Raw genomic sequence first — 25114 nt, 5'->3', positions numbered from 1 at the left:
ACCTGTGTAGCTTTACTTAACCCCCAATTTTTCCAACTAATCTGATCTTGGACTCCTTTTCATATGTCATACCTGATCTGTTCCTAGGAACCCACTTTGGGAAATACTCTTCTATAGTTTTTTGCTCCAATCCAGTTACAATGGCCACCACCCAAAGTCTCCCTGGCCACTGAAGTGGTGTCCTGCAAAGCTCTTTCTGTAAAGCAGAAGTCTCTTCACCTCCTGACCCACAGTCCACTGGACACCATTCATATCCTCTCTGGCCCCATGCTGAGAATGTTTGGGCATCTGTTGAAAGGTAGTTCAGAGAACATTACCAACCTGTTATATTGACTTGAAAACTATTGTAACTATACCCTGGAACATCTTCAAATCACTAGGTGTTTTTCTTCTAGCTGGAGAGAAATGCCCTTTGAACCAAACTTCCCCTACCTGTACATTTCAACTCTGGAAGGTTTTTGTTGTTGTTTTACTGTGAGGCTACCTCAAGGCACAGCTGTCAGTTAGTGGCACTTTATTACAAGCCAGTGCTAGCTAACAGACCATGAACCATTCATTGATAGCTAATATCCTTAGTTACACCTCACCCCTACTGAATAAAGAAGCCAGATTGCTAAATTTGTTTTTTCAAAGACATTGAGTAAAAAAGTTGACAAAGCCACTTGAATGCTATTTCCAACCGTCTAAAATGAAAAGCTTTCTCGATCTTCATGTCATAGACTGGAGAGAAGGTTTATTTTCCTACTGTGTGTAAGTAATGGATTTCACCTTTTCTGGGAATCCATCATCGAAGAGTATGTTGAATACTCAAACAATGGCAGTCTAAATTGTCTTGCAGTGACACTAACTAGCTGGAACTAATTCAGAAATGTGCACAGAGCATGATGAGGATAACTTTGTGTGCGGGATAAAAGCAGCACATCTCACCTGCTTCCATCATAGCTCATCTTAGGACAGACGCTGGCTGGGCCCAGGCTGCCCAGAAAATATAGGAACCTTGTTACAGATTACATCCAGCTTTTCTTTTTCTTTTCTTTTCTTTTTTCTTTCTTTTAAAGAGGCTCTTTGTCAGAGAGAGAATGTAAAAGCTCAAATACTTTTTACTCATTTTCTTGCTGAGAGCTGCAGGCATAACCAGCAGCGACCACCAGTAATTAATCATAGCTCTGGATATGGGAGCACACGTTCAAAGACATTTTCAACCCACTGAAACACATCATGGGTTTAAAATTTTGCCATAGAGCAGAATCTCTGGAACGAAGCTTTACATTCTTTCTGATTTCGATGTACCTACTGAGTGCAGCCAAAGGCCACTTTTGTAAAGTCATCAGGAATGGCAGAATTCCTTCCTCCCAAGGAATCTAGGGCAGGAAAGCATCTCCGGACCACCCTGGAGACACACAGCAAGATGGGCAGAGACAAGCCTATGACACTGGGCAAAATATTAGGTGAGTGTTTGGGGAATGCTTTTTTGTTGCCATGAACAGAGACTCAAATTACGGAGGCAATTTATTGCAAGGATGCTTGTGGAACAGCACTTGAAATAGAAAATGCTCAGGGCTAGAGATAGTTCTGGAAAATACCTATGCTCTCTGTTGCTCTCAGGAGCCACAGGGATGCCCTCTATTGGTTTATCTGCTTATTTTTGACATCTGTTCCATCCTATCCTCTCTGTGGACTGACTATTGCTTAGTCATTACTTCCTCTTCCCTATAACTTCAGCTTGCACATGTTCCCCCTTGCTTCATCCTTCTAAAACTTCAGCTCTTATTACTAACTGACTCATTCTCTTGGCATTTTCATAGTTTATATTCTCAAGAGAGCAAATTTAATTGGGCCAGACTACAGTGATGGGCCAGGCCACATTGCTGGATGCTGGCCAGCCTACGGATGGCCTGCCCTTGGGTCAGGTGCTTACCCCTGGTCTTATCAGCTGAGACCAGGTGGGGTAGGGTTACCCTGTTTAACACAGGCTCCTGTAGACCTGTCCCTTCAGCAGGGGCTGTGATTGGGCAGACACCATGATTGACGTCGGAGGTCACTGTTGTATTCCTGTTCCATAATTAATGATTCCTCTCAGAGCAGCCCATGCTTTTCTCATACACCAGCCCACACAGCTATCAGATGGCATTTCCACTTCTAAATAAGTCTCTACTCTGTTCAGATTTTTCATCCTCACTGCCACTACTCTTGTTCACATTGTAATTATTACCACCACTCACTGTCTCTTAAATGGTCTCCCCACTGACACTCCCATGTGCCCTTCAGTCTTGTACCCATCTTTCCACAGTTCAAATCTGATCACACCACCCCCTACTTATGACATTCAATGCCTCCCATTTGCCACAGGATAAAGTCTAATTCTTTGATGTGGTTTAGAAGGTCTTAAGGTTTCCATGACCTGGTCTCTGCCAGGCTCCTCTCCCATCATCTCTCACCATCCCTCCTCTGCTGTCTACGCTCTGGCTTTACTGGGCTCCTCTCAGTTTCTCTCGACATGCTGCATTCTTTCTTGACTTGGGACCTTTGTACCTGCTTTTCCCTGTCTCCATCCCCAGCTCTCCCTCTTCTCAACAGAAACTTCTCACCTTTGACTTCTCTGACTCCTTCGACAAGTGTGGTGGGGACAGAGCACATCTGCTGTTTGCAGCTGTACCCCAGCCCTGGCCCTGGGGTGGCACTCCGTAGGGGCTCTGTAAACATTTTTTGTTGGTGTGTTGCTGAATCCCAGAACACAGGTTATTTCTGTGTGGAAATCAAAAGTGAAAAGTAAATAAAAGAGTGATTTGGACAGAGGAAGAGAGAAAGAGAGTACAGGGAAATAAAGAAGGACATGGTATAAGGATTTTGAAAAACTCATGGAGTATAGATAAACCCCTGAAGGAGAAAGATCTATGGACTTCGATTAGTGAGAGAAATCTGCAGCCCCCAGAGGGCCAGTGAGATCAAAAGACTTGCCGAGGAATCCATCTCAAGGATATCTGGCCATTAACAATAAGCAGGATTTAGGATCTGGATTAATTTGTTTAGCAGAGAGAAGTTTAACTCCCTTCTATTCCTTTGGAATAGCTGTGGTACTTCAAATGGGATATGAACCTGGGCACACCTGTTTCCTGTGGTTTATCCTGGGACAGTCTGCATTCCAAGGCGTAGCCTTCAGCTCCCTATGTGTTCCCAGCATCAGAGCTCTCTAGTGCTTCCTGATAAACTTTCACAGATGCTGTGACATAGTTTATTTGCCCTTTGAGAAACCTGGGCTATGCCCTCCTCCTTGTGTCCTGCCCACACTGCCCCCACAGAGAGCTCAGGGGAGACAAAAGAGCTGGACAAACTTGCCACACCTCTGTGAAGGGTCATGTTCATCCCTCTCTGACGTTAGCCTTCTCGGGGAGGGTCATGGAGTCAAGCAGCCACAGTTATCTCCACTCCACTGGCATCAGGTAGATAGTACGTTTTTACAGTGACTGCCAGAAGCATACAAGTGACACACGTCTCCACATGTTTTAACGTGAGAGCTTAAATTTCAAGACACACTGAAAGCCAAAAAGAGAGTGGCCGCCTCCCTGTATTTAGCAAGTGAGAGATAGAGCTGGAAAGAGAACTGGCAAATGGCTAGTCAGCAATGTGGCATCAAGAAACTAGTTCCCTTCCAGCACACAGATTAGCTACAACCTCTCATGGAATCAGTTTCCGGCCGATAGCTGATGGTAACCAGGGAAGAACACAGGCTCCCACAAACTTGAGGAAGGAAAGGATGGCCAAAGTCAATAGGCACTGCAATAACCTGAGGGCTCTTTTTCCCTCTGACAAGGGTCAAGGAGGGAAGAAATTGCTCTTGAAAGCTCACAGTAGTGTCATGGTCTGAATTAGAAAGGCTTGTAGATCACACCTTCACTACCATGTCTGTCCTAATGATCATGCAAATGTCCTGCCATGCCTGAGGCTTGGACCCAGCGATGTTGGTGGGAAGCAGCTCTTGTCCTCACATCCAAAGACAAAGGGTGGCCCTATCAGAAAAGCAGGGATCTTAGTTATCTCTTTTCTTGATAGTTCAGTCTGAAGAGATGTAGGATTCTTACCTCCTGGCCATCCAGTCTGAGACCGGTATAAGTAAACATTATCTGCATCATTTAAGAGTTCCCCCCCCCCCCCATTTTCTCCCTCTGCAAAAAGCAAGCAAGCAAGCAAACAAACAAACAAAACAAACAAAAAAAGCCCCAAACAGGCTGAGTTATCTTGATCAAGGCACCTAACCTCTCTGAACCTGTTTTTTTCAGCTGTAAAATTAGGAGATTGGACTTTGTTGAAAAGCCCCTCTAATAAAAGTTATGACATTTCATATAAAATATTCAGAAGCCATAGGAAAGAGGGGAAAACACATTCTTTTCCTTGATGGGCCATCACATAAGAAGAATAATGAGTATTTGGGTGTAGGGTTCACAAGAAGCCTGACGTACAGACTTAAGATGCCTAATTAAATAGTGGCCTCCCCAAGGTCACAGCCTCCTTCCTGTTCGTGTGTCTCTCCACTCAGTGCCTCGTACTCCATAATGCTGTGCAGAGCATGGGCTCCCTGACAGCTGTTGCCTTAACTCTTAACAGACTTTGTTTCTCTCCAAGGTGGGTCCTAGACCCGTATCTAAGGCCCAAGGCGGTGGAGGCATAGTATTGCTGTAGACATTTGCATTTGTTCTGTTCTCTTCCTCAGTGTTTGGACCAATGTGTCCGGTGGGATCTAGATTTATGAAGGACTGCTTTCGTTTCGGGTGCCTGGCTTCCTTGCTGACAGTCAGGCTGCCTTGGGATGTTGATTTTTGTTCTTTTGCTCATTGTTTCCCTGCTCCCTATTTCTAGTTTCTTTTTTTCGGAGGCTGACGCAGTTATTTCCACCCCAAGTGCTTGGCCCCACTCTCCAGCTCTGGGCTCCGTAACCCATGGCAACAAGAGAAGGGAAGCAGGTGATCACACACCACACACACATATGATTTGCTCTCTCTCTCCCTCTCTCTCGTCTCTCTCTCTCTAGCTCTGGCAGCCTAGGGCACACAAAGGGAGGAGACTTAACTGGCTGCAGTGCCAATTAGAGACACAGGCCTCGTGGCTGGTGCTGAGCGCTCAGGGCTTCCGGGTCACGATGCAGCAGCTGCTGGGGAGCGGCGTGGCCTCTCCTTCTGTTTGCTGCAGCTCCTCGTATTTCTCCAGGGCAGCAAAGTAAAATCTGACCTTGCATACACAGTTAAAAATGTCTTCGCAGCAGTCCATTCCCTGCTAGCCCAGCCTGGAATCCTATTTTATGTCACTATGGAGACTGGCAGAATTGTGCCTATTAGTAATAAGTGAGCTTACATATATTTGAAATGAGAAGAAAGTCTTTCCACATAATTTTCCAAGTGGAAATCATAATTAAGTCATTTAAAATCTAAATTCTCACTCCTGCCCTCTCTCATATTGGTGGGTTGTAGGACGTTTCAGCCCAGTGCAACAATTTCTTTGTTCCTTGCCAAATTTTCTAGTTGGTTTGACCTAAGGATCAGAAGAGTCAAGTGATTGACCTGTGCTCAAGTGGTAAAAATCCCCTTTCTGTTCAGGGGCTAGAAATACATGGTAGACACATTCTTATTCTACTTGCTCAGAACTAGTAGTTGTAGGTTAATAAACAAGTCTTTTAAATAGGCATCATAAAAGTGATACATACAAACACATGTAACATTTTATTTTCACTTAAAATTACAAATATACCTTAATTTCCTCACTCTTTTAATGTAGGGCCAAGGTCTGATGCTTGAAGGCCAACTCAACATTCTTATAGTATAAGCTATAGTAATAATAATAATAATAATAATAATAATAATAATACATCATCTACAACTTCCAGTCTTGGTGCTGTAAGAATTTAAAGACATTGGAAAATCCATCTGAGTCCAGGATCTGTCTAGATTTTTATGGTTTTCTGCAATATTGAACAATAATCTCATTTCCATTTCATTTGAAGGCAAAGAAACTTGTCTATTCTATCCAAATAATTCAACCAGTTTTTTAAGAAAAAACTTCATTTCCTTTTGCATTCATATTGCCTTGGTTTACATATTGTTTAATAAAATTATGAACGATAAAAAAAACAGATGCAACTGGCAAAAAATGGTTTGGGAATAAATCCAAGTGCTCTTGATAAATTGGATACCCAACTGGTGGGAGAAGAGGTATGTAGAGCATACCTCAAGAGAGCAGCATCCAGCATCACAGAGAAACTAGGAACCTCTAGCCACTTTAGCACATGACAGTTGGATGTGATTACTAATATTAGAAATGTAAGAATGTGATTACTTATACTAGAAAGCTGGTATTGCTAATACCAGCATGGAACGAGGGAACCCATTGCACTGATTCGCTCCATACACACTCTCCTTAATCTGTATCTTCATTTCTAAGCAGTTCTTCATATTTAACATTTGGACAACTTCACCTGTCCCGTTCGCTTCTTAAATCCAGTGTGTCCAAAAACAAGCCCTTCTCCTCTTTTGAGATGAAATAGGACATGCTGGTTTTGCTAGTAGGAAAACCCTTTTGCTAAAGGAAATCTTAAGCTAGGTTAAAGCCAAGAAGGGACCCCAGAGGTGTAACCTCCTTCGTGCTCCTTCAGGAGATCCCAAGGAGCCTCCGAGGATTTCTAGAATTCTTTAGAGCACAGATGGAAAATCTCTGGAATAGAGTATAAACTTTGGAGCCAGACAGAATTGACTTCAAACCCTCACTCTTTCACATGCTGTCTATGTGACTTTGGGCAAATTGGTTATTACTGGAGTCCTAGTTTCCTCAGGAATAAAGTGGAAATAATATAGTTTCTAATAAAAATTGTGACTACGGGATAAAATGCTGCATGAAAAGCATTTGATGTGCTGAGATACTCCACAGAGTTTCCCATCAGTTCCTTTTCTCTGTGGTCTGGATTTTTTTAATGGCACCCAGCTCCCAAGGTTTGAAACCTCAGTTGCCCCTGGCCCTTCCTTCCTCCTTAACTACCACCATCCAACCACATCACCCAATTATCTGGGAAGTTCTGCATTTTCTAGCCCCTTAACACCAAATCCTTAGTTTAACTTCCATTTCATTTCATGTTACCATCTTCATTCATGCCTCCATTATCCCCTAACTTCCTGTTAAACTGTACCCACAAATTCAACCTACGCATTGATGATCAATGACCTTCTTGAATTACAGAACGGACTGGACAGACTGTGCTCAGATCCCCTCAATGGTGGGACACCCCTCAGGGTGTAGTCTACCACATAATATCTATATGGTAGAGCTTGGCATTCGAAGTGTTCCAAGCTTTAGGCTCTTTTCTCTTCCAGGCTTATCTTTGGGCTTGTCCAGCCCAAGCGACTTTTTTTCTGTTCTCTCACTGCAAGAATTTCATTCTTCACCAAGTCTGTGCTTCTGCGCCTGCTATTTCCTTCACCTTTCCCTCCCCATATCTCTGGCGGGGTGAGTTCCACTAAGATTTCAAGCAGAAGTGGCCTTTTAAAAATAATGTTGTCTCATCATTTCCTCTTTTAAACACCCTCTTTTGGCTTCATCCCCTAAAGTTTGTGTCAATCTTCCTATATTGTTAATATTTGTAACTTTATTCTGCTCTCATTTATGACATTATCTCTTCTGTGACCTTGACACAGAATTTTGCCATAGTAAGCTTCAGAAAATATATCTTGGCTGAATACTTTTGATAGATTAAACATTTCAAGGTATAGATAAGATCCAAAAGAAAAACAAAAACAAAAGCAGAAACCAAGACTTACTGTAGGTTCATAGTGTATGTATGGTCGTCTCCTCAGTGGCCTCTCAAAAGAGGGCATTGCTACCCTTGAAGTTTTGATCTCCCTCCCAGGAGGTTGGGCATGAATGTAAAGACAGAAATTAATCCAAAGGAAACAGGGTTTTCCTTGACTCTATGTTTTATTGTTACAAGTTTATTCATTGTTTTTTGAAAAAAGAAAACAAAACTTCTGTAAACTACTACATTGCAAAGAAACAGAGGAAAACCCACATGTTCTTCCATGTGCTTTTTGCTGCCATTTTATTTTCTATCAAGCTTGTAGTGGGGTATCATTGGCCAAGATTTCCTGAACACTTTAACTATAGGAAATTCTTACAATTATAGGAAATTGTGATCCCAATAACAGTTTCTAACCTGTCTGTATCCAAACCCTTTTCTTTTTTCACCACCACAAATCTAAACCTTCATGTGATATTATTCCATATTATAACCATGAAAAATACAGAACAATGCAATGAAATAGTAGAAGGAGAACTCAATTGGCATTACAAACTGAGGAAGCTCAAGTTCTCAAGATCTCCCTTACCCCTTTTTGTTAAGCCGGACAGACTGTTAACAGAGTATGGGTATTGGGCTCTGACCACTGGAGGAAACTGCCATTATCAAACAAACATCTGCTTGCTTCCCTCTGTGGTCCCTACCAGCTGTAGCCGAGGCACAGTAAATTACTCTGCTAATTCTATTGGCTCATTCTATTGGCTCACAAATATTGATTTGTGCCAGGGATCCTGGGCTTGCACAGATTCTAAAGATGCAATGGGAAAAATCTGATATTTTTAACACCAGAAAAACCTGTGATATGGAGAACTGGTGCTGGAGTTGAAAGACACCCAGTGACAAGCTAAGACTGAAAACAATGCATCAGTTCATTGAAGGGGTTCCCTTTAAAGGTAAAACACTGGGAATCATATGGGAGAGGACCACCCTTTAGTCACTAATGGAAGGCAGGGTGATGTTGGCCCATTTTGAGGGATAATGGGAATGAGCTGGAGGATGTGATGAGGAAAAGTAGTCGTCTTTAGCTGATTATTTGATATAGAAATTCTACTCATAAGGAAGAAAAACCCTCTATAGCATGCCTATTCTTAGGCTGTTCTTGATTTTCAGAAGAATCAGGGTATAATAACAGAGAAGTCCAACTCTGGAATTCTCTGGTACTTAGTAGTGTGACTTTGGTAAGGCTGAAGTTGTTTCCTCATTTCTAAATGGAAGTGATAACTCCCGTAGATCTGTGAGAATGAAGTGAAATATTACATGGAAATCATTCGTCAGAGCCACAAGCTTATTGTTAATTGTTAGATGTACTTTCAGGGCTCTGTGTCCTTCCTCCAGAAAGCTGATAGGCAATGGAATTCACTCTGAAGGCTTATGTAGGAAGAGCACACTGGGTGTTGGAGAAGAGGACTCCACTGAGAAGAAACCACCCACCAGCATCCTCCAGAGTTTGATAAGCACTTGCTTCTCTGGTTGGATGGGGTGTGAAAAAGCTTACCCCAAAGGAAATTAACCCAAATATGTAAGGCCAGTGGGATTAATACCATCAGGCATTGAGGAGTTATTAAATTGCTTATGAAATGTGAGGGGCTTGACATAAGCTCCCCACCCACTCCACTTTCCAATTTCATAGCTATTGAATTTCAAAGAATTATTCTCCGTGTTTTCCTGGTGATTTTAAATTCTACTGTCCCTGGCAGAGTGAGGTGTGGAAACAAGATTCAGGATATCTTTCAAAGATGAAGCTGACATTGATTCAAAGCAGATGTTTCGGTGGGATGCCCTCACCTATATGGACAGCTGGCTTGTGTTAGGTGTGGCTTCTCTGGAAGGTGCCCAGAAGCCCAGAACACTTGAAATCGTGGAGCATCTCAGAAGATTCAGTAAAACCTTAGGGTCCCTCCTTTCTCATTTATAAATTATTGACTTTGATACAGACCTTTGGGGAACTACTTTCATTAGGTGGGGACAAAGCCCTATATGAAGAACTGTATGTGGATTACTCATCTAATCTACACAACACTCTAAGAGTAGACACCACAGTGCCCTTTACCTAGGTGAGGATACTACAGGAGAGGTAAAAGCATGTAACTTGCCTAAGGGTTCATAGATAATCAAGTGGTAGAACTGAGATGACATCCAAAGATGCCCATTTGACTTCAAAAACTATCTGTAATTATCTACATTACAACATGTATTAAGATACATGAACCACATGGAATTGCTAAAGGTCAACCAATTTTGACCTACAAAATGGCAGTTTCATATGGTTTAACCAAATACTTCATTTGACCCACAGCATATATTTCATTTGACCTACAGCCTTAATCTAAACATAATGTTAACCAAAAAAGAATGCAAGTAAATGTGATTGGATTTGAATTTCATTTCCTCTTTTTTCTGCTGCAAAATACAAGAGGAGCTGACTAATCCTACCTCAATGTACTACTTGATGTTTTTCTAATAATTTTGAAATTAATCTTAGTATTGTATTTTTGTATTAGCTTTTTTGTATTCTGACCAACTAAGCTTATAATTGTGTTTCCCTCTCGTTGGTTGCTGAACTTCACACATTTTGCCATTATGACTTTTATATTTTTCAGTTCTTTCCATGCTCAGTAGATTTCCAGAATAATTATTGTTCTTTCTACCCTCCAAACAAGACTACAGTTTTTTTGAAAAAAGCATAAGTTATATGAAACTTTATTAAATTATCTGGGGTCTAGGAAATATTCTCAATGAGGACAGACCTGGCCAAAATTATATGTACCTAAGATGTACATTAATAGACATTTTATTTAAAAAACTATAACAGCATGAGAAGGTATATTTTACATTTATATGTAATATATATGTGTAGAGATGAATGTTTGAAAATATAAATATAAACAATTTGCATAGTAATGTTTATTATCTATGTTCCAATTTTAGTTAATTAATATGTGGTGAATTAAAATTCATCAGCTTTTCCCTCTTCTTCCCCCAGAACTCTGTAACTTTACCTGTCACTATGGCCAGATAGTCTTTTTAATTTTTTAAAAAATGTTTATTTATTTTTGAGAGAGAGATAGAGTATGTGAAGGCAGGGGAGGGGCAAAGAGAGAGGGAGACCAGAATCCAAAGCAGACTCCTGGCTCTGAGTTGTCTGCACAGAGCCCGACGTGGGGCTCAAACTCACAAACCATGAGATCATGACCTGAACTCCTGAACTGAAGTCTTATGCTTAACTGACTGAACCACCCAGGCGCCCCAGATGGTCTTTTTTAAGGAAGTTCACCATCCTTCTGACGCATGTCTTTACCTCCCATTCTCGTCAATAAACCTTTTGCCCTTGTTTTCAGTGAATTCTTTTGAAAGACATATTTTCTCAATATACACTTATTGAGACATTAATGAGATGAATCCAGTGATCCTTTTTCCAGCTCACCCAAGGAGAATGTTGGTGAAATGGTACTTTTCATTTGCTTAGCGCTTTTTGCTTTTGCAGAGGATTTTCCACTGTCACTGGTATTTGTCATGAATATTGCGTGTATGTAGTAGCTATGCCTCTGTACGTGCTTTTTAATTTAAAAAGTTGTCTGAGTGTTCAGCAATGTCTGGGTTAGACATTGATTTCTTATTAGGGGGTAATTACTCAGTTTGGGGATCTTTTCTGGTTTTCAGACTTTGAACCTGCTCATGAGAATGTTCTTTGTCATGTTTTGCTTGTTAATAACAACGCAATAGGATCTAGTACTCTTCCCCACTTTATACCTATGATACTATGGAAATAAACTTGTTCTGACAGATGCAAACATTTTCCTGCATTGACAAAAACTCCTGCTACCGGGTATGCAGACCACATCGTAAGGAATGGTTACATGAGGAGCTGTAAGTTTCCAAGAGGTCTGTCAAAGCTGAAATGTTTTCAGGTGGTCTAAAAGATCATTTAGATTTAGGTATTTGAGAAGAGTCTTCTAGAGAAAAAAATTGTTTGTTTTAAAACAAGCAAATCTCACCAATGATGGAGAGGTAGCCAGAGAACTCTCAAAATCACCACCACTCCTGCAATAATTTTCACATCCTGTTTTTGTCTCTCTGCTCCAGCAGCCGCCTCGGTGGTTCCAAGGCGCGTTCCTGCATGCTTATTGCAGGATGTCACAGCCATTTCCTCATTTTGTGTAGATGTTTTTATTAGGTTGCGGACAATGTGCACGCTGGTTTGTGAAGAGTTAACACTCAGCTGTGCTGTTGATGTGCCTTTACTCAATATGTTTCCTTTGAAGCAAGGGTGCAGTGTTTCAAAAGACAATCACTATAATTCTATGCAGATTTTTCTTGATTAATGAATAGGAATTTTCAACTGAATCTTTAAATAAGTCAGAACAGTGTAAGAAATGGATATAATCCTTATTTTTTTTATTAAAAGTCATTTCAAATTTGAAAAATTTAGGCATTGTATACATATCTGATTTATTGTCATATGTGTGTCTTGACTCGTAAAGCTGTTGTGGAAATTATATAATGCTTGCAAAAAATAGTGTGGTCTCTTTGTGAAGCTAAATGAAATAAAATATAAAGTTTGTGATACATTAAATCACAAACATAAATATGTACTTTATGGCCAGCTGTTATTTCTAAGTGTGCACATTTTAAAATAGAAACATTTACCCAACATGCTGATTAGCAATTTCCCAGTTCCAAAAGGCTCAGTCGCATTTAAGATGCAAAAGATTAAAATGCCTAAATGGATAAAGTTAATAGTTCATCTTCGTAAATGTTTTTATATGTTTTAAGTCTTACAGTCCCTTCCAACCCTGTAGACTCAAGAGCTGGAGCTACTTTGATGTGGATTTGTGTTTTATGCACATGCTTTCATTGGAATAGAATCTGACTGCGTCCCAGACACCGGGAGAAATGTTCTGCATATGAACGGAGGCCATGTGGCTCCATGCTACTTCATACTGTGTGTGCAGGTTCTCGGAGAAAGTGAACTGCTTATCATCATATCACAAAGAGTCAGCCTTAATTTTGGCTAAAGATCATCTCAGTTTCGAATGTTCCACCTCTGAGTGATTTTACTCTTCCCCCGCATAAAAACTGGTCAAGGAAGACATGCAAGGTTATGTTGACTCTAAATGCAATTCCCTGGGAGACCTCATTGGCTCGTCCATGTGGCATCTCCGCCTCTGTAGGTAGGTCAGAATTGTTAAATGCCTCTAGTCCTTTAGAACACATTGGCAATTGGCAGTTCAAAAGTTCACATGATGCCATATGTCCTAATAATTTTTATCTACATCTAAAACAATATGAGACTGTCAAATAAAATCCTGCATGCAAACAAATGATGGAATGCAGGGGAACCCTCTGCTTTAGCCTTTTCTCCTTTGTCCAACAAGCTAATGCAATAAGGCCAATAATAAAAGGTTGTGTACTAGGCCTAAAGCCTGTGACAGATAAAAAAGAAATGTTGGAAACCAATGAAGCTTTTGCACAATTAGATTTTTTGAGGCTGTGCTGTAAGGATTGCCCAGAGCCTGTTCAGTCCTGATTGATGGTAAAATCATAACTACATCATATTAGCTGTAGAGTTCACTGACAGGTTACTACAGATTAATATTGCCACTGCTGTTCACTTACCATCAAACCAGGGAAATATGAATTGAGCTGTTCTTCTAACAAACCCTGCATATTAAAAGGTAAGGTGTCCTACTGAACAGTCTCCCCTGTCACTGAGGAAAGACACAAACAATGTCTATTTGAGAGATATGCAGATATGCTGCAGCATACTAATTAGTCTGCCAGGAGAGCCCCATCACATCCGGCTGGCTAACAAGCCTTCATGTGTGCTTGTTCCTTCAGAGCTCTTGGCTACAGGACTGCAAACGACACCCTAAAACGTGGAGCTGCAAACCTTGGTGATTTAAATGCAGGCTGCCAGGCAAATTGCAGTGACATAAATTTGGCCCATGTGTTTTGCATCGTGTGAATATGAAACAGGGGAAGCCATGGAGCCGAGTTTTGTTGGCATTGGACTCAGGAGGTTTGGTGAGCTCTTTTCAGACATGCTGCCCACAGCAAGGTGAGGTCTTTTGCTTTACTTTGAAAATGTTGAAAATGCAGGAAATAAACATGTGCTGATAATAATGAGATCCTAAAGTGAAATCATTTTAGCCTTTTAGTGCCCCAAGCCTTGGGTAAGAAGTCCACCGTGAAACAAAAACAGGACTCACTCTACAGGATGGGAAATGGAAGGGTGAGTCAGTCCTGACATAAGGAATGTCGATAAGGAACGGCTGGAATAACAGACACTTTCACAGTGTGTCTGATGTGCAAAGAAGAGCCAGCCTGGAATCAGGCAGGAGACCTGTGCTTTTAGCCCTCAGTCAAGGCACTTGTTCTTTTGTGAGTTGGAATGTTGTGAGGGGTTTGAACTAGGTGATGTCCAAGGTCCTTTTCAGCTTTATTACCCCATTCTGCAGGCCCAAATGTCTTATATCCTAGGCCATGTTTCGTGTTTCCTATCGATCTTGCTGTTGTTTTATAGAGAATATGCAAAGAGCTAGAGAGTCAGCCAGAACCTGGAGAAGAAGATAATAGTGTCTTTTTATTTTTTAAGAGAAAATGGTGACCTTGGCAACTGTAAACCATAAGCTTCATAAACAATGTTAATGGACAGCTGACAGACTGGGAGAAGAATTTGCAATGCTTGAAACTATCTCTTAAAAAAATGACATTGGATTATTACATAGAATATACAAAGACCTCTTGCACATTGACAAGAAAAAAAGACAGGAAACCTCAAAGAAAAATACGTAAGGGATATGATGGGGTAGTTCACAGGAGAAGAAGCTCAAGTGGTGAACTGGTACCAGAAGGGGTACTCAGGTTCTCTGGTCATGGAACAACACAGACCATTTCAGACACATTAGAATGTCACAACTGGAAAGTTGCATAATGCCAGGTGTTTACAAGTTATGGGGTTATGGGAACTCTTTGATTGTTGGGAGAAGAGTAAAGGAGTATGATCATTTTAGAAAGCAATCTGACAATCTTAATGGAATTAAGGCAAAGATAACAAGAGGTCCCACTTAGCAGGAAGGCAGGGAAGACCTGAGGTTTGGGCTTAATATACTACTAGTGCCCCCTTTACTTCCCAAAATGTTCCTCTTAGGAAAGACAATAAATTATATAGTCATCCTGCTTCTCCAAGCCCACTTCTGGACACATCCCAGAGACATTTTCACAAAGGGATAACACACAAAGATGTCTTTTTAGCACTGTTTGTGGTAATTTGGAGTTGGAACTAACATGTATGCCCTTCATAAGACAATAAATAAGTAAGTGGGGCGGTTGCATTCTATGGAAAAGTATGCAGTGAACAGAGGCAGTATTTTCAATGTTTAGATATGCAATATTTTTTTAGACATGCAATATTTTGATAATGCCACATGGATACATTTTAAAAGCAAAAATTTTGAGTGAACAAGTAAGAGAAAATGAGATGTAAAGTGTAATGCCATTTGTCCAAATTTTAAAAAACAAATTCAAATTTGTTAAGTACAAAACAACACTAGATCTACAAAGATACATGCACATATTAACAACATCAGAATGCCTCTGTGGGGATGAGAGAAATGGTGATGAGGGTTCTGGGGTGAGGAGGAGAAAATAATGAAATGAGAGATGGGCCTTGTGGGAATAATGTGGCGATGTGCTATAAAGTGAGGTGTAGGATTATTATAGGCCTCTGCCCTTGAGGTCAAAAATGAAGAATAAAAGATGATAATTGTAACATGTCTCTGGGAATGTGATGGAAGGACCTTCCTTCAAATCAAGTATGATTGTTAGCAGGAAGCAACAGTTCATAAATAGGAAGGCTTTTGAGTCTGTCCTATACAACCTGTTCACCAGATAATTCCACTATCTAATAATCTCCTGACTGACAGTAGAGTCTCTGGCATTGTCACCAATGAATGACTCAGATTTCACAGCAAGATGTATGGTAAATGGCATCTGCAAGGCACATAATTGTAGCTCTCTCCCACAACTTTCAATGGCTCCCTATTATAATATGAAGCCTAAACGTCTGAGCTTACAATAAAGGCTCTCCACCGTCTAATATCAAACTGCCTCTCCCATTTTATTCCTACTTTCTTTACATCCATCTTTCACTCTCCTGCGAGTCCTTCTGCCTCTGTCATTGCTCACCCTGTGTGACCCGCCTGGTGGGTCCTTTCATTCCTCTTCTTGTCTAAGTCTTATCCACTTTCAGGACTAGTTTGAGGTGCAGCTCTTCTATAGAGGCTTCCTCTCCCATCTCAGACCCAAGGGACCTTGACTTTCTCCTTCATGCAGCTGTTAGAGTGCACACTGCTTGGCATCATAAGTATCTCTTTATACATGTGCTTTCTCTGCAGGGATCATGTTATATACTCTCAACTCTCATGAATATAGGCATACCTCATATTATTGTGCTTCACTTTATTGTGCTTCCCAGATACTGTTTTATTTTTCTTATTTTTATGAATTGAAGGTTTGTGGGAACCTTGTGTCAAGCAAGTCTATTGGCGCCATTTTTCCAACAGCATTTTCTCACTTCATGTTTCTGTGTCACATTTTGGTAATTCTTGCAATATTTCAAAATCTTTCGCTATTATTATGTTTGTTGTGGTGATCTGTGATCAGGATGAGACAGTATATTTAGTAGATACATGCTGTGTGTGTTCTGACTGCTCTGCTGACCAGCCATTGCCCTGTCTCCTTCCCCTTGGGTTTTCCTATTCTTTGAAACACAACAATATTGAAATTATGCCAATTAGTAATCCTACAATGGCTTCTAAGTATTCAAGTGAAATGAAGAGTCAATCGACGTAGCAAACTAATAAAGTTTCCTATTTTAAGAAATTGCCATAGCCATCCCCACCTTTAGCAACCACCACCCTGACCAGTGAGCAGCTGTCACCATTCAGGCAAGACCCTCCACCAGCAAAAAGATTACAGCTTGCTGAAAACTCAGATGATAGTTAGCACTTTTTAGTAATATTCTTAAATTAAGGTATGTACATGCCTTTTTTTTTTTTAGTTATAATGCTATTCCTCACTTGATAGACTACAGTATAGTGTAAACATAACTTTTATTTGCACTGGGAAACCAAAAATATTCTTTTGATTCAGTTTATTGCAATAGTCACTTTATTGTGGTGGTCTGGAACTGAACCCCCAATATACACGAAGTATGCCTGTAGGCCTAAACCTTTTATAAAGTATCATAAAATAAACATTTATTGACTCCCTGCTTGGATACTGAAGGAGGATACAATAACCCCTGGATACTGTCCCTGACTTCAAAAGAGCTTACAGTCCATTGGAAAGGTGTGTCAATCCCCAGAGAGAATTAGAAAGTGAGCGATGTCAGGAGGTACAGGAGGAGATGGGCTGGAACTGGGGAAAGTGATGCCTGGAGCTAGTGTGAATCAAAGCAGTTTCTAATTTCAGAGCAGAACTTAGCCTCTTCTGTATGCTGTTTTCAGTCCAGGCCTGGCATGTTAGGTCAGGACACAGGAGAGTTAGGTATATAGAGATGTTTCAGCAAGGTCTGCTGGTGATGGTGATTATAGGATCATGAAGTCATTTCCCTACTAGAGAACCAATGCTCCTCTTTTCTTTCTGGTGTATATTAGGGCTAAAATAATTATTGGATGAATCTGATCTTTGCAGGCGGAAATACTAACTGATGACTGAAAGCAAAGAATGATGTGCTTAGCTAGTTAAGGTCTGCAGCCCTAATCCTTATGGCAGCCACATTTGTCAGTAGGTTGTGTTGCTGTATGAGATGGGAAGACATTGAGTCATAGGAGACCCAGCAAAAAATGGGCTCAATAATAATGATATTTAACAATCTTATAAATAAAAATGTTTGGGATAGGGTGCTGCCATGAATGATTTAATGATAATCCTTTTAGTGAGGACCCAGGTTCCTCCTCCGCTTCAATCTGCCATCCTTAGCATGTTTTTGTCTCATCCTCAAATTTATTGCCTCTTTGACATACAATGGCCACCATACTTCTAGACTGTACACCTTCACAAAGCTATGCTCAAAGGTAGGGTGGTAAGAAAGCTTCTCTCCAAGATCACTGCCAAAGAAGGACTTATTTTCCAGAAACTCCTAGAGACTTCACCTTACATCGTATTGTCTAGAACTGGGCCATGGTCAGGACTAACCACAAAGGAATATTGGGCTGGTTTAGCACTATTATAGTAGATAAGCTTTGCTAGCATGGAAGAAAGGGGAGGGGATTAGTGGTAGTGTAGGCAATGGAGAGTTTTCCACAGGCCACAAATGTATTGGGTATTCAATAAACTTTGAACCTTTTCTAAAATTTCATGAAGAAAAGGTCCATCTTGTGGAATAAAAATATGTTCATGGGCAGCAAGTTCTCACAACTCCCAGACCTGAAGCCTTCTTTCTTTGCTGGATCCTAGGGAATTTTCTTTCATTTAATTTATTTTCTTTCATCCATTTAACTGTCCAACTAATCATTCATCGTACACTTATTGAGCATTCAGCAGAAGTTCTTAAAATTTCTTATGCTACAAGGGCGCCTGGGTGGCTCAGTTGGTTCAGCGACTGACTTCGGCTCAGGTCATAATCTCACAGTTTGTGAGTTTGAGTCCTGCGTCAGGCTCTGTGCTGACAGCTCAGAGCCTGGAGCCTGCTTTGGATTCTGTGTCTCCCTCTCTCTCTCTCTGCCCCTTCCCCACTCACACTCTGTCTCTCTCTCAAAAATAAATAAACATTAAAAAAATTTAAAAATTTCTTATGCCACAGACTCCTTCAACAGCCAGATGAAACCTAAAGATGCCTTCTTAAAGTAATGTTTTTAAGATCATTCCAAAAAATAGAATTACAAAGGAAACCAATTAAATTGAAATGCAGTTTACCTTTGGACCTTGTGGCCAGAACCCATGCTGGTGCTGGTATATAAAATAATAGGAACTATGCAGGGACATTATCCTTATGGGTAATGTCTATCCATTAGAACCCAGTGGAAGTGACAGCCAAGCAAAAGGCAATTTAAAGCTCTGATAGGAGAGGTACCTGGTGCCATGGCAAGACACGATGGGGGCCCAGGTCAGTATGAGATGGTGTTGGAGGAAAAGACAAAGATTCCTGGCTATCTAAGAAGAGAGTCAAAGGAATTAATAATGAAAGAGTTAGTGGGAAGATAATTTTAGTGAGAAAGAAAAGTAAGTGCAAAGATGTACAGATGAGGGGGATTGTGGAGGTTTTGGAGAACAGTTACTATTTCACTATTGCTGGACACAGAGGTCAAAGGGGATAGACAGTTCTGGGGAGTTGAGCAGAGATGAGCTCATGACAAAACACTCCTAAAAGAGTCTGATGCTGTGCTGAAATCCACTCTGAATGAGTTTATTATATGAGGCAGCTTTGACCAGTAAAGACATGTGACCAGACTATAGTGACCTTGTTGGGTTTTTGCTCATTGTAGAGTCTGCAGGACTCAGCACAGTGCTGTATTAAATGAGGGTGAAATTAAAGGAACTCTAGTTCTTTGGGTTGCTAATTCCTAATGCACCATGTTACAGCACTTTCTGTGAGGCACCGACTGCCTTGAGAACATGCTCAGTCAACCCCTGAAGCAGAGTCTTCTACGACTCTTATCCGTCTCCACCACCATGTTCCTGGCCAAGAGTGGCTGCCTAGTTTTCTATCTGCAGCCAAAAAAAAGTCACATCCTGGCTGCATCTGTGGCGACTAAGATCTACAGGTATGGCTGGAGCTGGAATGGTAAGGGTCACCCAGGACAAGTGGGAGACTGAGTGTGGGCACTTGCCTCCCAGCCAGGGCCACCACGCAGTCAGCCAGGCTCTCTCTCACCTGACTGTCACCACGCTCTACAGCACCATCCAGTGGCTGCTCCTTTAGACCAGTCCTTGGCCCTCTTGTTTCCTGGAAAGATATCAAAGCCACGATCTATATTTCTACGATGACCTTGACCCTTCTACCCACAATCCCCACCAATAAACCCAAGAATTCACAATAATGTGGCTTGTGATGTACCTTACACATCATTCTTCATGTGTCTCCCAATGTTCAAAAAATGAAATAAGGATGAATAGAGCATCAAATGGGAAACAGGGGACCTGGATATTCTCTGATAAGAGGTAATGACTAGTTGGACATTATAGTTAGACGGGAACTCAGAATATAGCTAGTAGAAACTTTTCTCCTTACTGAGGCCCAATTTATAGTTGAAATGATACAGATGAACTTGACCATGTCAACTGTGACCCTAATTAGGATTAAAGAAGTTAAGTTGTCTAACCTGTCAGAATTTAGCCTACTCATCCCTAAGGTGAATGGTTGGAAGTACATCTTTAAAAGTCCTGGCTAAATATAATTTCTGTGGTTTTGAATCATACCAAATTTTTTCCCTGTATATGAGTCTAATTCTCACTAAAAATGTAGCCTTCTCACTTATTTCTAAGATAGATTGACATATAGCTGAAATTTAAAAATTGACCTACTTTTTGTCATTTTTTAATGGTTACTCTATGATTCATGAGTCAGTCTGCCACACAAATCTCAGATAATGTGAGTGAATTATTCACATTTTGTAGCAGCAACATAGTAGTTTTTCACTTCCCATATCATTTAAACTATCTTGTAGATTCTATGCTTGCATTAAAAAAAATCTAAAGAGCATTCACATTTTTTTTTTTCTTTTCTGGAGTGTGCTTAAGAACTTTGCACTGTGTGCAGTGTGTTTAAGAGAAATTAACTGAACTGGGTAGAATTCACATAACTTGGCATTCTCTGTCCCAGGAGGTAAGAAGTGGCATTCTGAATGATGGAAAGATCCTGATGTCAGTAGCCTCTTGATTTAGTTTTGTTGGAGTCTTAGCTCATCAGTTAACTTCACCATGTCTGATACTTCATTAGTAAAATGAGAGATAACCTATCTGACAACCAGATAAAGAGGAATAAAGTTTGCAAAGCACTTAAGACATCTACAGGATGATCTAAAGAGATAAAGATAATAATCCACTTGGATTTTTTTTTTTTTTTGATGACATGGCAGATGGTCCTGATGACACAGTTTATAGGCCCCTTTCTTTGTCCACAAAGGGTTCTCAGGACCTGGGACAGTGTTTTCCTGGAACTGTACTAAATTTTGGTACACATCAGGCATTGGCCATAACCTAGATTTTGAACACAAAATCAAGTGAGACCACCAAAGTTCTCCTCTCCATTTATCTTCTGATAAATGCCACAGCGCACAAACATTCAAAAACAAAACCATAAGAAGGTGTCTTTAAAGCAAACTGACATTTTGAAAACTTCATCCAAGAACTCTTGCAGATGGACACTGAATACAGGCAAGGTGAGCTGTTCTTTTGTAGCACGGTTTATAAAACATCAATGAGAATATGTGTATATTGAAATTACAAAGAAGGGATTTTACAAAGTCAGGCACATAAGTATGGGTTTCCAAAATATAAAAGTCATTGAGTACAATAGTGCAAAAATTCTACAAGTTTCTATTTAAGTTTTTCGACTGTAGAATTTGCATTTGCCTGAAGCAAGAAGCCCAGCTGTTTTACAATGGGGTCTTTTGCCTCCTAGCAAGAGACAACACAGCAGACAATGTGTCCCTTAAACAGCAAATCTGTTCTCAAGAGCTACTTCTCTTGGTTGTCTATGGTTTCAATAAAATATAATCTGGACTTATTAATTAATGTTGCACAGCATTTATTTCTTTTATTGTTTATTCAAAAATTTTGACCAGTATTAAGTTCTTATGGTTTTTATTTTTTGATGCATTAAATTTAATTGGAACACAGGACTCCCATTTTGAGGATTGGGTATTTAAAAAAAAAAAAGCATTGGTTTTTAAACTGAAAGGTTTGATGGAGTATTAAATTTGATGAATCATAGCAAGTGTCTGTGTTTGTTAGCTTTTATAGACCACATTAAAGCATTCATTAATAAAGTCACACTACATTGCTTTGAGTAGGTCCTAAAAGGTTAACGACTTGATGCAGGCTGGTGTTCTTAAGCCTTACAGTTTGAGAGCGTCATGTGTGAAACTTAGTTCACTTTGAAATTGGAATACAAAAGAGATTTTTATTTTCTCTCAAAGGAATTTCTTATTCCTCTTTCTCTTTTCCGTTTCTTCTTCTTTTCTTCAGCCATCACCCCAAATCTTGCTCACTCAGGTGTATGTATGAAGCCTGTGGCTTGTTAGCTGCAGGATGACCCTGAGGCGTCACAGGAGAAAGTCACCCTCCCTCTTGGCTGCTCCTACGGTGACCTTCCATCAGGGAGAAGCTGACTCAATTATGAATCACCCATTTTGGAAAAGGAGTTGTTACTTGAGACGTATATTTTTAACTGTTTGATTTCTTTCCCTCGGAGAGTCTGTTTTGGAAGATAGGATATAGAAATATTTGCAGTGTTTGAACTAGAATAGCTCATACAACCACCTATTATAATATTATGCATCCAGAGGACACTGGATATTTATTTGCTGACTGACTGGATAACCACAAGACAAGGGTCAGGGACCCACATCCTCCTGTTCTGAGGCTAGGAGCACTTGGAGTAATATTACATTTGAATTGTTTACCCTGGATAATTTCTGAGTCAAATCTTTATTTTACATGTCAGAAACAGCATCAAATCAAACTAGATTGGAATTGTGAGCCTCCTGTGAGAAAATTGCCAAATTAAGGAATTGTGCAAATCCTTAATGTTAAGTATAAGCTCTATAGCCACTTCATGAAAGTGCATGAAATCTGTGCCTTTTCCAGAGGAAACTTTCTTGGCAAAGTCACATTTTGTGAGGGTAAATATTTCTTAAAAGGGGACTTTGTGCAGTGTCTTGATTCTGTGGGGAGTTGTTAGTAAAATAAATGACTCAAATTGGTTTTGTGTGGGAGACAAATCAAAGCATTTCCATGAGGCTGCAGGGCTGACCTGTAGTAGTTTAACCATTTCCTGAGCAAATAGAACCTGCTGGATTGGATGGATGATAGTTCCCGTGTTAGTCATTGTGGAGAGAAAAATAACAGTTCATATAAAAGAGGCCACCAAGGGTTATATGGCTGCAATTGTTTCCAGGCTGAAACAACTTTGTATCTGTTTATTATTGTCAGTATCTTGTTATATTGTTCTTTCAGAATCAATAAAAGCTAAACTCCCTCCATGATTTTACTACTAGACTCTCCTGGAAGGATGTATAGTACTAAAAGTCAAGAATGCCAGAACAGGGGAGGAGACAGAGCTAATGATGAGTCAAAGTTAAATCCACTTTATTTAACAATCTTTTTTTTTTCAGAGAGGAAATTGTTTCATTAATGTAAAACATATGGGAAGATTCTTGTTTTTTTAATGTATGAGGAAAATTTTTTCTTTAGAAGGAAAAAGGAACAAACACACATACAGAGATATTTTTATTTTGATTATAAAAGTTGTTTTCGAAGATTCATTACTCTCAACTTTTCCACACTTCTACAAAATCCTAGTTGTCAGTCATCACCACGTGAGGATCAATTTATCCTCCCTAATAGTAGTTTTTATATTTAATAAATTTAAAAAACCTTTTTTTAAGAAAAAAACTAGATTAACAAGCATAATCATTTGAATGTTTCCTCCTTGGTATCATATCATCCATTCCTATCTATTTAAGGCATGAGCATAACAGATACTATTCAAATATCTAATGATTGGTGTCCACAGAAATAACCTTCTCCAGCTTTAGGGTCCAGGGCTGAATCCATGGCCCTGTTAAACCCATGGTACTTGATAAATACATAGCAACCAGCTCCTGGGAAGGTAGGAGGAAGAAGCATTTTCACAGTGTTCGAAGTGTAAAAGTGCCATGCCTAATTTGATGCTACCAAAAGTGGGAGGAGATAGGACCAGCTGACTCTGCCACCAGTCACACATCAGCTTCAGCACATTACCATAGACCCCTCTAAATTACATGATTCTGATTCTAGGATTGTTTAATAGATTGGGAAAGGAGGGCTCCATTTGGTTTAAAATTTTTTCTTTACCCCAAAGCCCTGAGAGCAATTTTATCTAAGGCCCCTAGTTCTTGATAGGTGCTAACCTTATTCAAGCACTGCCAGAAACCAGTGCCAACATACTTCTTTGTCCGGAAGCTCTTGGTTGAAACCACTTTGTTTAACACAATGTTGTAGGGGGAAAAAAATCCCCATGTGAGGAAAAATAGAATGGTAGATTATAGTGCATAGTCCAGTTGTGTAATTTTTTTGAAGTTTATTATTTTTTTAAGATACGGTTTCATTATTGGAATCTGAATCTCTGTAGAATGAGGCAGCTTTGCAGGACTCATTGTAGAGTCAGTAAAAAATGGAGTGAGTCACTGAAATCTCTGAACCTTCCACACTGAAACGGGGAAAATAGGGTCCATCACATGTATCTGTATGGTTAATCATATCGCTAAGGTACTTTGAAGAAAATTATGTAGAGTAAGGCTTATCATTTGCAGCTGCTTAGGAGGAATGCCAGCAATGCAAGCAGGCCAGTTTTGAAGATAATAGATTTATGCCTTGCAGAAAGCCAAATGTGTGATCACTCAGACCAGAATCTGTTAAGTATCATGTTGCTATTTCTCCTCTTTCTTCCCCATTTCAGGTCCCATCTCAAATACGAACGTCACCCAGAGGTTACCCAGGTGATCCTAGGCCATCCTGAGCATGCAGCTGTGCAGGGCTTGACCTTGAAGGACAGATGGCATCAGGGGGAATTCTTTTATACCTTGTATTGGCCAGGGCTCAGCTTCTGACATTTCTGTCTACAGACGACAAAAGGCTTTCATTGTAAGCTGCTTTCTGATGCGTGCTTAAAACCAAGTTGAACACATTAAAAGGGAGAAGAAGCAGAAACTTGCTCACTGTGCTCTGTGAAGAATTAAAAAAATTTTATGGAAGTCGATGAAAGGGAAATAGATTTTTGAAATCTTTATGCCCTCTCCCCTCAAAATTGGACTTAATATTTATTTCAGGTTAATTATAATTCTTCATTCATTCCAATATACATTTATATTATGTTCCGTAATATATTTCCTTTAAAAAATTGACATTTAAAATGTTTCACATAAATTATATTTAGCTGAGTTTGCTTTCTATTTCTGATCTGAATAATATCAGGATTCTTGCAAACCTAAACCTTCCCTTAGTAAAATTTACTGTCACTGGGGTATGATATGCTTTCATGGGTTCCCCTCTAATTTTTTTCCTTTTTCAACTATA

The 25114-nt window shown here is 40.0% G+C and overlaps 1 long non-coding RNA gene across 2 annotated transcripts in view; it reads left to right on the top strand.

Moving 5' to 3' along the window:
- Positions 1–24824, top strand: part of LOC131502407 (uncharacterized) — a 94966-nt gene extending 70142 nt beyond the window's left edge. The window contains exons 3-5 of one of the 2 annotated variants that reach the window (XR_009257046.1): positions 12631–13002; positions 13670–13889; positions 24498–24824. This is a non-coding gene — a long non-coding RNA (uncharacterized LOC131502407). The remainder of the gene's footprint in view (positions 1–12630; positions 13003–13669; positions 13890–24497) is intronic. The other variant, XR_009257045.1, reaches the window with a different exon arrangement.
- Positions 24825–25114: the final 290 nt, after the last annotated feature.

The sequence above is a fragment of the Neofelis nebulosa genome, chromosome 2, assembly GCF_028018385.1.
Source record: "Neofelis nebulosa isolate mNeoNeb1 chromosome 2, mNeoNeb1.pri, whole genome shotgun sequence".
Taxonomy (NCBI): domain Eukaryota; kingdom Metazoa; phylum Chordata; class Mammalia; order Carnivora; family Felidae; genus Neofelis; species Neofelis nebulosa.
Note: the sequence above shows the minus strand (reverse complement) of the source record. Positions and strands in the feature narration are given on the sequence as shown.